Here is a 13,628-nt window from a genome sequence, read left to right as displayed (position 1 = left end):
GTAACCGCGTTAAGGGCAAGAATCTTGGAGGCGAGAGTTCTTGGGACCATTCTGGAGGCTGGCCACCACAGCAGATGATCTAGAGCTATGCATGTCTGAATTTCCATAGGTAGAACATCCACATGTTCAATTTGGATTCTTGGTTCAAAATAGTTTTTTCTTCCGTGTTCTCTAATCTGCTTCTGGTCACCAAATCTAGGAATCAGTAAACCACCTTATCCTCAAACTACTCTCTTCTCTCTCAAATCTGTATCAGATCACTTGCTACATTCTGTCAATTATGTAATTTATACGTATCTTGGGATCTGAGTGATAGCCTGACATTCTTGCCTGCTTTGGACTGCACTGCACCCCTCCCAAATCCTATGTTTAAGCCTCTGCCCTCAACCTGACTGGAATTAGAGACAAAGCCTCTAAGGAATTAACTAAGATTTAATGAGGTGCTAAGGGCGGGTCCTGACCGCACAGGGCTTGGACTGATCTCGGACTTCCAGCCTCCAGAGCTTAGGAAAGAAGTTTGTGTTGTTTAAGTCACCTGGTCTCACGGTATTTTGTTAGGGCAGCCTCAGCGGACCCACGCGATAGGAAGCCAGAGACACGGTCTATAATCACTACTGTGGTATCTTACTCCTACGTGTGAACAACACTGGTTCCCCCTCCTCCTGGCACCAGCTCGTTCTGTGATGCTTTCTCCAAATTCACATGGCTCTTGGTTAGTGCAGTGTTTCTCCTGTGGCATGCTACCTTACAATAATGTGTTGCATAGGTGAGTGATCTCCAACCAAGTCTTGACATCTTTGAGGGAAGAGAACACTTTTTATCTTTCTGTCTACTCCCTTCATAGTGATGTTGAAGAAGCATCCAAATGAAAAGCTGAAGTGAAGTCTTGCTAAGCAAGAGAGAATTGTGCAGTGTCTCTCTGAACACGGCAGTGAGCTCGATGTGAACTTCAGCAACCGACTGACCTCTTGCTGTAGAATGTGGTCACCCCAGCAAGACTACAACCGAGTGGCAGACTTGCACGAGTGTGAGGCTGTCACCAAGCTGTGGTTTTCAGAAGTGTGATTGCTGACATGGTCGTTAATCAGTTGGGATAAGCTTAAAACTGGTCCTGGAAGCTACTTGTGCTATGACCACAGGGCAACTGGTCTGTTCCTTGGAACCTTCACTTTATTTTATTTTTTATTTATTTATCTGCATTTTATTTGAAAGAGAGATGTTTCATCTGCTAGTTTACTCCCCCAAATGCCTGCAACAGCCAGCACTGGCCTAGGCCAAAGTCAGGAGCCAGAAATTCCATTGGGGTCTCCCACTTGGGTGGCAAGGATCCAAGTACTTGGGCCATCACCTGCCACCTCCTAGGGTTCTCATTAGCAGAAAACTGGATCTGAAACAATGTAGCCAGAACTTGAACCAGACTCGACTAATCGCTTTGCCAAATGCTTGCCCCATTTTTGAACTCATTTAATCTTGATGACTAGTATGGCATTTTATTCAGTTAGCATTTGCCTGGTTCAAGCCCCAACTCTGCTGCTAATCCAGCTTCTTGCTATTGTGCACCCTGGGAGACAGTAGTGATGGTTCAAATAGTTGGGTCCCTGCCACCCCCATGGGAGACAGGGATCAAGTTCCAGCTTCAGCCTGGCTCATTCCTGCCTCTTGTGGGTACTGGAGGGGAGTAAACCAGTGAGTAGATCTCTGTCTATCTGACTCCAAGTCTCTCAAATAAGTCATTTTTTTTAAAGATTTATTATTTATTTGAAAGTCAGAGTTACACAGAGAGAGGAGAGGCGCAGAGAGAGAGAGAGAGAGAGAGAGACCGACTTCTATCCAATGGTCCACTCCCTAGTTGGCCACAACTGCTGGCTGCGTGGATCTGAAGCTAGGAACTAGGATCTTCTTCCAGGTCTCCCACACAGGTACAGGGGCCCAAGCACTTGGGCCATCTTCTGCTGCTTTCCCAGGCCATAGAAGAGAGCTGGATAGGAAGTGGAGCAGCCGGGTCTCGAACCAGTGCCCATATAGGATGCCAGTGCTTCAGGCCAGGGCATTAACCCACTGCGTCACAGCGCCACAGCACCAGCCCCTCAAATAATTTTAAAGAAAAGAATGCCCTTTGCTTGATTTTCCTGTCCAGACCCAGACTTAGACTTATCACTCGGTAAGCTGGTCTCACCTCCTAGAACCCATTCTTTTCCAAGTTCTTCATATACCATCCCGTCCTCTAGCACTTGGATCCCATGTCCTGACAAAATCCCTCAGCCCTTTGAGGTCCAAGGAAGATGGTTGGAGGTCAGAGGGACACCTTGACTTTTAGCTACAATTATAGCCATGATCTGTGGCACTCATCAGAAAGCAGCATATAAAATTGCTTCATATATGTGTACACACATATATATACACACATGTGATTGGCATATATCAACAATAGTCATAATTCAAAAACATACAAAATGTATATATGATTCAAACATATCATTTATAAAAACTAGACTTAAGCTACCACTTATTTATTTTTGACAGGCAGAGTGGACAGTGAGAAAGAGAGACAGAGAAAGGTCTTCCTTTGCTGTTGGTTCACCCTCCAATGGCCGCTGCGGCCTGCGCATCGTGCTGATCCAAAGCCAGGAGCCAGGTGCCTATCCTGGTCTCTCATGCGGGTGCAGGGCCCAAGCACTTGGGCCATCTTCCACTGCATTCCCGGGCCACAGCAGAGAACTTGCCTGGAAGAGGGGCAACCGGGACAGAATCCGGTGCCCCAATCGGGACTAGAACCCGGTGTGCCGGCGCTGCAAGGCGGAGGATTAGCCTATTGAGCCGCGGCGCTGGCCTTTAAGCTACCACTTAAAAATGCCAATTAGTAAGTAAAATGTATTTTAAAAATGAGGACCATAAGAAGTCTTATAAAATGGGTCCCTTTGGTGGCAAAGAGTTTAGAGTATGCTGATATTTCACACAGAAATTAAATACCTAAAATCCTTTTTGAAGTTGAAGATAAATATAGAAAATAGTGGCATCCAAAAGGGTCCTCTAAAATGGGATTTAATACAAAACTAAAACTTTAAAAAAATAAATTTACATTTTATTTTGAAACATGTAACAAAAGTATATAAAACAACTGTGTTGTATCTTAGTTTATAATTCCAGTAAATCAAATACAATAGTCCCCCTTGATACCAGTAGATACTTGAAAACATGGATAGCACCAAGCCCTATTTTTTTTTCCTATAAAAATCACATAGTTTATGAATTAGGCACAGTAAGGGATTAACAACAATAATTTATAAAATAGAGCAATTATAACCATGTACTATATTGTGAATGTGGTCTCTCTCTCTCTCTCTCTCTCAAAATGTCATTTTTCCCCTTTTAACTGTCTCATTTTAATTGCAAAGGCTACAACATAGTTTTAAAGCAGTAGAAAACAGTGAACAATGTGATATTATTTTGGAGAGTGTTTGCATGTGTCACTATATAATCATAATTTTTTTTACATCCCCCCTTAAACTTTTTTTTCCTAGAGACCTTTTATTTAAGGTATACAAACTTCAAGCATTTTATAAATACAACTTTAGGAACATAGTGATTCTTCTCACCCTATCTGCCCTCCCACCTGCCCTCCCACCCTTCTTCCTCCTCCCTCTCCTATTCCCATTCTTATTTTTTAGTAAGACCTATTTTCAATTACTTTATACACATAAGATTTACTCTATACTAAGCAAAGAGATCAACAACTGGTATAAAAAAAAAAAAACCTATTCCTCAACAGTGGAGACAAGGGCTGTTCAAAGTCATCACATCTCAAAGTGTCAATTTCACATCTTTAGATTACCTGTTTGGTCTCTATTAGTTACCACAGATCAGGGAGAACATTTGGCATTTGTCCTCTTGGGGCTGGCTTATTTCACTGTCTGATGTTTTCCAGTTTCATCCACAAAATGTCTTACTGTACTGAAATCATCCCTCTTCTGAGATGATACGATGTCTACCTGCCCAGATGAAGTGAGGCGCAAGACTAAGCACCTATCACACATCCTGACCCTAACTTTTCAGTCTGAGCTGAGACAGAAAAACTAGCAGGAAATTTCTTCTTCCCTCTTCAAAATTTCACGGATATATTTGTTCTTACTGTGGATCTTCATAATCTCAGTATATAGGTTATTTTTCCTCTTATTAAGTCAAGAGCTTTCACATTTTCATTGAACGGGAGCACTTTGCAACTTCTCTTTGGCATATGCAAATTGCCAGTATCACTACTCTAGTGCTCTGGGGCCATTATTAAGTCAAATAAGGGTGACTTCAACACGACCTCTGAAGAATGCCCACGGTCAATGTGATCACCTAGAGGACTGTTGAGTGACTCCGGGGCAGGCAGTGTACACAGCTTGGATACACTGGACAAGGGGATGATCCAGTCCCAGGTAGAATGGAGAACAATGTGAACTTGTAGGCATCTCAGAACGGTGCATGTATGAATTATTTTCAATGTATGAATTAAGGCCGGCACCGCGGCTCACTAGGCTAATCCTCCACCTTGCGGTGCCGGCACACCGGGTTCTAGTCCCGGTCGGGGCACCAGATTCTGTCCTGGTTGCCCTTCTTCCAGGCCAGCTCTCTGCTGTGGCCAGGGAGTGCAGTGGAGGATGGCCCAAGTCCTTGGGCCCTGTACCCCATGGGAGACCAGGAGAAGCACCTGGCTCCTGCCATCGGACCAACGCGGTGCGCCGGCCGCAGCGCGCCTACCGCGGCGGCCATTGGAAGGTGAACCAACGGCAAAAGGAAGACCTTTCTCTCTGTCTCTCTCTCACTGTCCACTCTGCCTGTCAAAAAAAAAAAAAAAAAAAAGACAGAAGGCAGAATTATTTTCAATGTATGAATTATCTTGCTCTGAAATTTTCCGTGTAATATTTCAGACAAAGGTTGACTACAGGTAACTGAAACCATGGAAATTGAAGCCTCAGAGAAGGAGGCTTCTTGCATTACTATTTTATTCATATCTATTTTTAAAAATATTTATTTGAAAGGCAGCATGGCAGAGGAAAAAGGGGAGAGAGTGACAGTGAAAGAGAGAGATATCTACATCTGCTGGCTCACTTCCACAAGGGCCCACAACATCGAGGGCTGAGCGAGGTTGAGGCCAGGACCGTCCTGGTCTCCCATGTGGGTGGCAGGGGCCCAAGAACTTGGGTCATCATGTGCTGTCTCCTAGGCACATTGAGCAGGGAGCTGAATTGGAAGTGCAGAGTAGCCAGGATTTGAAACTGAGCTCCAATACAGGATGCAGGCATCCCAAGTAGTGGCTTAACGTGCTGCTCCCTAACGCTTGCCCTGATGTCCCTTCTCTGATATTCATCATACTGCACCTGCCATTTTTATAAAGACGTGGGTGCACTTTGTAAGGCCGCCACAAAACACACCAAACACCGGAGTAAAGGAAAGAATTTATTGGGGGAAACCCAACAGACGGGAGGGAAGGGGCGAAGAAAGAAAAAGAGGGAGAAGGAGAGCATAAGAAAGAAGTAAAGTGATCGAGAGAGAGAGAGAGAGAGAGAGAGAGAAAGAGAGAGAGAGATCAAAAGACAGAGGAAGGGACAGATTGAGAGAGAGATTAGGAGACAGAGAGAGCGCCACGTGTTCAGGAACAGGTCCTCTTACAACTTTGCCGGAAGGGCAGGCAGGGAAGTAGGAGCAGTGAATCCCCTTAGGATGGGGGAGGAGCTGACACTGGTGGTTGAGCCTTGGGGTCATCTAACTTCCAGCAATGGCGCGGGGCCTAGAGCCTAGGATGGTGTCTGGGATGCAGATCGCATGACTGCGCCATTTTACTAACACACTTCACCGATTGTTTCCCGAGGTCCCTATTCATCATTTGCTCATAAAATTGTTCTTTTCTGAAGCTCTTACCTTGTCACCGTGTTTGCTGACTTCCCCCTCCTGTTTCTAGGCACTCTTCCTTGTTTGTCAAAGGCTTTGCCATCTCCACCACTACTTTCAACGACTTGATGTAATCCTATATATTTCACAAGACGCGCAACTTCACTTAGAAATCAGTTTGTGAGGCAAAGCAGCAGACCCAGAGGAGTGGCTGGGGAGCCTTCTGGAGAACATAGTATCCTGCTGTGTCTTTAAGTACAGGGCTTTGGTAGTGACCCCTCCGAGGGCCAAGGACCCTCCACAAGCTGGAGGAAAACTTTGAGCGTTTAGTCGAACTCTCCTTTTATACCAAAGACTCAGAGAAGGGAAAGAATCATCTCAAATCACTGAACAAATTAGGAGCAGCTGAGGCTAAATTCCAGCTCTGTATTCTGCCCCCTACCATCACAGCAAACAGGGGAGCTGGTGCCGACAAGACTCCCGCGCCCAGAACTTCCCCACCTGGAGGAACTGTCAGGAGGAGCCAATTAACTCATCCCCAAAGCAGCTCAGCCATCCTCCCCGCGCAGGCGAGGCCCAGGCAGAGAGAAAACTCAAGCCTGCCCTGAGCAGCCCAGATGACACCACTGATCACTGGGTTTAAGCAGAGCTGGCAGCGTGGCTCATAGCTAATCCTGCAAACTGCTGTTTCAAAAGCAATGTTCGGGGGCGACTCACTGGAATAAAAACAGAACCAACTCACAGCTCCCTAAACAAAGGGAGGGGAACAGCTCCACTGACTTGTGTAGGCCTCCTAATCTCCCAAGGCAGCCTGCAAGCCCAGGCCTGAAGCCTCAGCCCTGCCCAGCCCCAGCTCATTTGGCTTTGTCTCCAGAACATCTTTCGGGAGCGGCTGCTCTTATGCAAGTCTGATAAGGCTTCTCATTGCCTCCCGGCTTATCCTGCTCCATCCCAGCAGTGAGAGAGACACACACGTGGAGGTGGGTGAGAAAGCAAGTTTACAAAGAGTCAATCAAATCATATAGGTCTCAAAGAAAAAAGTTTTTTTTTTCCCAACGAATAAAATTTGCTTTGGAATTAAGCCTAGTTCATGAGGGAGGGGGAGATATTAAAATATCAATTCAATCTCAGTTGCCAAGAAAGAACTACCAAAGCCTTCAGGGTAGTGGCTGAGAATTCAGAATTACATGACTTGACCCCAAAAAATTCCAGGTATTTTTTTTTAACTCAAGGAATTCTTCCTTTGACCCGCCAGCGACGCTGTGGAAGGTGAGGAACTCAGAAGCTCAATTTTGCCTTGCAGCTACGTGCTCTCTGGCCAGAGGAATCCTTCTGAAATCCTCATGAGATCATGCTAACTCTTTTCGAGACGCTTCCGTGGCTCCACTCCCCTCTCTCCTCCCTCTCATCCCTGTTGTTGTCCGATTTCTTCGCTAGACAAGGAGCTTCTTGAGGGTTACTTTGCAATTACACCTTCAAATGCTTGGAAACTGGTAGGTAGATCCTGAGTAGCTATTTGTTGAATCAGGCTAAATTTAGAGAAAGAAGCCAACAACACTAAGGAGTTCCTGTGTGCTAGGCATACAGATAGTATAGATACATCATTCTTTGAATCCTCAAACGCTGCAACACGAAAGGATCATTAACTCCATTTTATGAACACTGATATCGAATCTGCAGAGTTCAGTCCCTGGCGCAAGGTACACAGCCCATAGCAGTGCAAAATCGTCGCCAGGCAGGTACAGCGCCCTCTGCGGCAGGCGAGGCGACTGCCCTGCTGCCCCGGGCTGCCCGAGCCCCGCAGGGCACCATCCAAGCCCAGGCCCCAGTGTGGGCAGGTGTTGGGGCGCAAACCCGGCCCCGCGGAGAGAGTGGCGAGGCCACGGGGGCAGGGCGGGATTGGCTGCAAAACAGCGACACCTCAGCTCCAGGTGTGCAAACGCGAAGAGGTTAGAGGTGTTCGTGGCAAAGGAGTCGCCCCCAAGTCTGGGATCCCCTCAGAAGCCAGACGGGCCGCGATGCTGGAAGCTTCTCGCTCAAGTCCGAGGGTGGTTGTAAACCCCTGTGTCTGGGCAAGTTGTTTTTTCTAGACCCTTACAGCTTCGCTGTAAACAATGACTTTGCCTTAGAAGTTGCAGTTGGATAGAAAAGAGCTTGGAGGAGCCTTTTGAATTGAATGCCAAGTTTGCTCTTTTGAAGCTCCGCAGAAGTTTAACTTGAATCGCAGCCCAAGAGGCATCTTTTCCACCAGGGCTGGACACATCTCAGGGAGCTGGTGCTTCCGGGGAACGCTGACCTCCCCCTGAGCTGGAAGCTGCACTCCACGCTTCAACCCTCTTGGCCTTGGGTTGATACTGACCCGTGTCTAGGGCGCCCTGGGTGGCCCAACACCCTCCGTGGGATTCAAAGTCCACCTGAGCAATTTCCACCCCAAGGCCTCGGTTCCCTCTCTGTTCTGCCTTTGCTTCTTGGACATCACCCGTTGGCTCCAAGACACCATTTCTGTCCCAGAAAACTCCCCGTTTCTCTGTCTACCTACCGGACTCTGAGCTCCCTAGGTCACAGATTTCTGCGGGTCCCGTGTCAGGGCAGCACCTGGCACGCGCCTACAAGCCCGGTAGTGGAGTAAATGTCTTTGGCCGTTGTGAAGGGGACCTTCCCAAGTCTGTGAGTTGCCTCCCGGCCAATGGAGGACTCTTGCAGATCGGTTCAGGAGGGAAGATCACTCCAGATAAGACTGAGGCACGGGAACCCTCAGGTGGCGGTGTCCTAATGTGACCTCCTGTATGATGGAGCCATTTGTTCAGCTTGGGAAAGCGGCAAGCACTGCAGATGACTGCGTTTTACACCTGTCCCTCCCCTCCCCCACCTTTAACACACGCGTAGATATAATATACTTTGGGACTGGAACCGTTAAATTTTTATGTTCAATTATAAGACTTTAATCCTTTTTCAACCCCCTTCTCTATATTTATAGGCAGAATAAATATTGGTTAGTATAGGAATTGGGGGATTGGTTGTTTAGATTGATTTATTGCAAAGGCACAGTGACAGAGGCGGGGGTGGGGTGGGGGGAGAGAAAGAAAGAGATCTTCTATCTGCGGGTTCACTCCCCAAATGCCTACAAGAGCAGGGGCTGGGCCAGGCTGAAGCCAGGAGCCTGGAAATCAATATCAGCCTCCCATGTGGGTGGCAAGGACACGAATACTTGGGCCAACATCCATTACCTTCCCAGGTACCGTTTCCAGGTGCTCTAGCAGGAAGCTGGATCCTGCGAAAGCAGCAGATGGAAGATCTCTGTCTCTCCCTCTCTGTCATTCTGCTTCCTTTTTCTTTTAAGATTGATTTTATTTATTTATTTGAAAGGCAGACTGGCAGAAAGAGAGAGAGAATCTCCTCCATCTGCTGGTTCACTCCTCAAATGGCCACAATGGCTGGGGCTGGGCCAGGTTGAAGCCAGGAGCCAGGAGCTTCTTCTGAGTCTCCCATGTGGGTGCAGGGGCCCCAGCACTTGGGCCATGTAACTCTGCCTTTCAAATAAATCAATCTTAAAAATATATATTTTAAAGTAATTTAAAGATTCAAATGCCCATTACCTGTTCTTGTTATATATTTACTTAATAATGTTTTCTGTCATTTCTCAAAGCATTTTGACACTTTTTCTTTGTAGTTACACCTCAAATATCCCAGAATTCTGGAAGCGAGAGGAGCAGTCATGCAAAATGCAGCCTTGGGGACCCAGGACGCCCTTCACGTTGCTTAAATTCACAGTTAGTGTCTTTGTGTTTCGTTTTGTTTTGTTTTTGACAAGGCAGAGTGGACAGTGAGAGAGAGAGACAGAGAGAGAGGTCTTCGTTTTCCATTGGTTCACCCTCCAATGGCTGCTGCAGCCGACGCACCACACTGATCCAAAGCCAGGAGTCAGGTGCTTCTCCTGGTCTTCCATGCGGGAGTAGGGCCCAAGCACTTGGGCCATCCTCCACTGCACTCCCGGGCCATAGCAGAGAGCTGGCCTGGAAGAGGAGCAACCAGGACAGAATCCGGCGCCCTGACCGGGACTAGAACCCTGGGTGCCGGCGCCGCAGGCAGAGGATGAGCCTAGTGAGCCACGGTGCCGGCCATAATTAGTATTCTTTCAACACCAACAGATGAAATATCTGTTTTCTGACACAAAAAGGAATATCATTTTTGACCTTATTTTAACCAGAGGGAACACATGGTGTCATGTAACATGAACTCTAGATTTGGATGGAATTTTATAGAATAAGCCATGCCCTTGATTGAACTAAGCTTCTCTTACAGGATTAATGCCAGCTCTTTTTGCCCAAATAACCACAGAACAGAGCCAAGAAGGCAGGTGGTTAGCCTCACTGTTAAGATGTCCTTGTCCCACATCAGAGTACCTGGGTTCGATTCCCAGCTTCAGCTCCTGATTCTAGCTTCCTGCTACGGCAGATCCTGGGAGGAGCAGAGATGGCTTGAGTCATTGGTTTTCTGCCACTCCCGTGGGAGACATAGACTGAGTTCTTGGTTTCTGGCTTCAAAAAACTATTTGATTAAATGGTTGAATACACTTAATTAAAAGTTATAATATTTTCAGATACAACATCTGAAAATGAGCTAATTGCTAGTCATCTGTTTCTCAGATAGATAGTATAGGCCCCATTGGGCTATAGGCTTTGCAAAATCATAGACTAAAAGAGACAATCTCTTGAAAGGTCAGTTTTGCTGAATGGTGATGAGCCTGAGATATTTTATAGCAAAAAACCACATTATGAATAAATAGAACATTTGTAGGATTTTTAAGATTAAGTGGAAAAGTTTAAAGAAATTTGGGTGGTGCCAGCGTCATCTCTCCAGCCTCCCAACCCTCATCCTCTGTCACCTCCCCAGGATATGTGTTCACTTTCCTTTTCCTTGGGACTGTTTGGGAAAGCTCATTTTAGTGTAGTATGTTGATATGTAGTATGTTGATGCTCACTAAATAACCTTGAGGAAAGCTAGCTAACCTTGACCTTGGCTGTGTTTTGGTCTTTATCATTCTAGTGCTCTTGTTCTCTCTTTCCCTCCTGACTTCAAAAGGAGCTCAACCAAATCCTATATTTCCTTTTAAAGGTTTCCTCTTGGCTACCTGGGCTGCACTAAAGACTGTAAGAAGGGCAGCAAACTGCTCAGAGTACTTTCTCTCTCTTTTTAATTGTCTATAAACTCCCAAGTATTCTGCACAAGGCCTCTGGTTTCAGGCCGTATGGTTTTCTCGTATTGGGAGTCCCTTTCCTGGAAGTACCCATTCCCACACATCCATACCAGTTTGTCCCATTCTGCATCCAGAGCCCTGACTCCGATCTGTTCACATAGCACCTGTAATGATTCCTTCCTGTTTCTTTCTAGGAATGTTCACCTGCTTTTCCTGCTTGGCTACAGAGATAAGAGGTAAAGTCCTCTAAAGTCTGATGTGCTGTCACTGAATTTTCCACATTTGCCAGAGAAAAGCAGAACTTTTGGTATTTTTAAGTCTTGTATCTTTAATTATTTCCCATTGTTTCAATTCATTCAGTTTTTATAGAAAATTTGATGAAAATCTCTAAAAGAAAACTTTCCCTTTTTTTAAAAAAATGTTTAACATGTAATTCTATATACCTTTATGGAGCACAAGGTAATATTTCAACACACATATAAAACGTAAGTTGATCAATGATCACATCAGGCAATCATCCTCCTGGCCTCCCCATCATATTTGAAGCCTATCAGCTCTACTGAATATTACACGTCTTTTTTTTTTTTTTTTTTTTTTTTTTTGAGAAGCAGAGAGACTTGCTCCTATCCATCAGTTCACTCCCACAAATGCCCTCAGTGCCAGGACTGGGCTGGGCTGAAGCTAGGAGCCAGGAAGGAGCTCATCCAGGCCTCCCACGTGGGTGACAGGAACCCAGCCACTTGAGCCATAACTGTTGCCTCTGAGGGCTGTTATCAGCAGGAAGCTGCAGTCAGGAGCCAGAGCCTGGAATCACATGTGAGCACCCTGTTTTGGGATGCAGACATCTTAAACCCTAGTCCAAATGTCTGCCCTTCTCCAGTTGTTTATCATCTATTAGTGTATTCCACGCTGTGCCGTGGAACACCAGAAGCCATTACTTCTATCTAGCTCTGTTTTGGTTCACATTGTCCAACCTCCTCCATTTCTCTTCTCCCCAGCCTTCCCAGTCTCTAGAATTCAATTAAATAAAACTTTGTAAATCAGAAAACAGCACTATGCTTCAAAGTGCGAGGAATAATAACAGAGATGATATTTTGAAGGCTTTGTAGATTTTTAAACCACATACTAATATGAGATAGAGTAAAATAGAAGGACATGACTGTAGCCTCCAGAGAGAAAAAAGAGAACCACTTCCACACAGAGTTTTCCTTATCCTCTAGGGAACCACAAGGCAGTGTCCAGGGCGGCAAACCCCACCTTTGGACAGCTGTGTATTCCCTCGTGCTCTGCAGATGTTATTTATGAGAACACACAGGGCTGGAGGAGAGCACGCGGAACGCACGACTGTGGGCTTGACTCTGAACTCCCTCATTAACTACAGCACAAATCACGCTTCCCATCCAAGTGCATGCTGCCTTAATGCTGGGTCTTGAGAGGTGTGCAATTAACTCATACCAGCTCTGAGCAGAAGTTTTAAATTAAACAGATGTGATGTATATTAATGGTCTAATGTGACATCAAAGGAGCAGTTTGGAATTATTTTCTTTCTTTCTCCAAATGGGCTTTGGGCTTTGATCTGGCGCACTCTCTCTCATTTTGCCAGGATTAGTGTGATGGCTAGAGGCTCAGTGTTGGAAACGCACAGCCACTTAAGGACTCACTGTGTGGCTACGGCTGCTTCTCCCTGAACCCAATTTCCTGTGTGGGATAGGACTAGCATTGGTTCTCCTTGAAAGAAAACAAACCAAAAAATGGATCCAGGAAGGTTTAGTATATCACACCAAAAATGTCAAGGATAAAACTTTCTTGGAAGAGGTTGTATTTTATGACTCTGCTATTTTTCATCTTAACATATAGAACATAAACTTTTGAAATATGTATAAAATCTGGGGCAAGCTGTCAAGCCTAGTGCTAAGATACAGGTGTTCCATCCGCTGGCTCACTCCCCAAAAGGCCGCAACAGCCGGAGTTGGGCCGATCCAAAGCCAGGAGCAAGGAGCCTCTTCCAGGTCTCCCACATGAGTGCAAAGGCCCAAGGAGTTGGGCCATCTTCCACTGCTTTCTCAGGCCACTGCAGAGAGCCAGATCAGAAGCAGAGCAATCAGGACTCGAACCAGTGCCCACATGGGATACTGACACTGCAGGTGGCGGCCCCACCCACTATGCCACAGCGCCAGCCCTAAAATAAATGGCCCCTAAAATAAATATTTTAAAAGTAAAGAAAATGAGCAACTCAGAGTTCTAAATTGTTGACCAAGGACCAGCTGAAAACAAAAGACTACATGGTACTTAAAGGAAAACATCACTTGTAGCTGTTGGGCTAAGAAAGATAAAACCAAACACCAAGTTGGATCTTAGTAATTGTCAAATTACATGATTAGTTGAATTGATGGCTTTCCCAGCTGTAAACAGTGAAAATTAGAACCCTGGCTGGCAGGAATGTTTCCCAGAGAACTTGCAGAATCATATCTGGGATTTCTACCGTGTTCTGTGCTTCCACCACTACAGGAAGCTGCCCTGCTTTCCTTCATTTGAATATATCTTGCTGTGTTAGCTT

Source organism: Lepus europaeus, chromosome 7, assembly GCF_033115175.1.
Source record: "Lepus europaeus isolate LE1 chromosome 7, mLepTim1.pri, whole genome shotgun sequence".
NCBI lineage: Eukaryota > Metazoa > Chordata > Mammalia > Lagomorpha > Leporidae > Lepus > Lepus europaeus.
Note: the sequence above shows the minus strand (reverse complement) of the source record.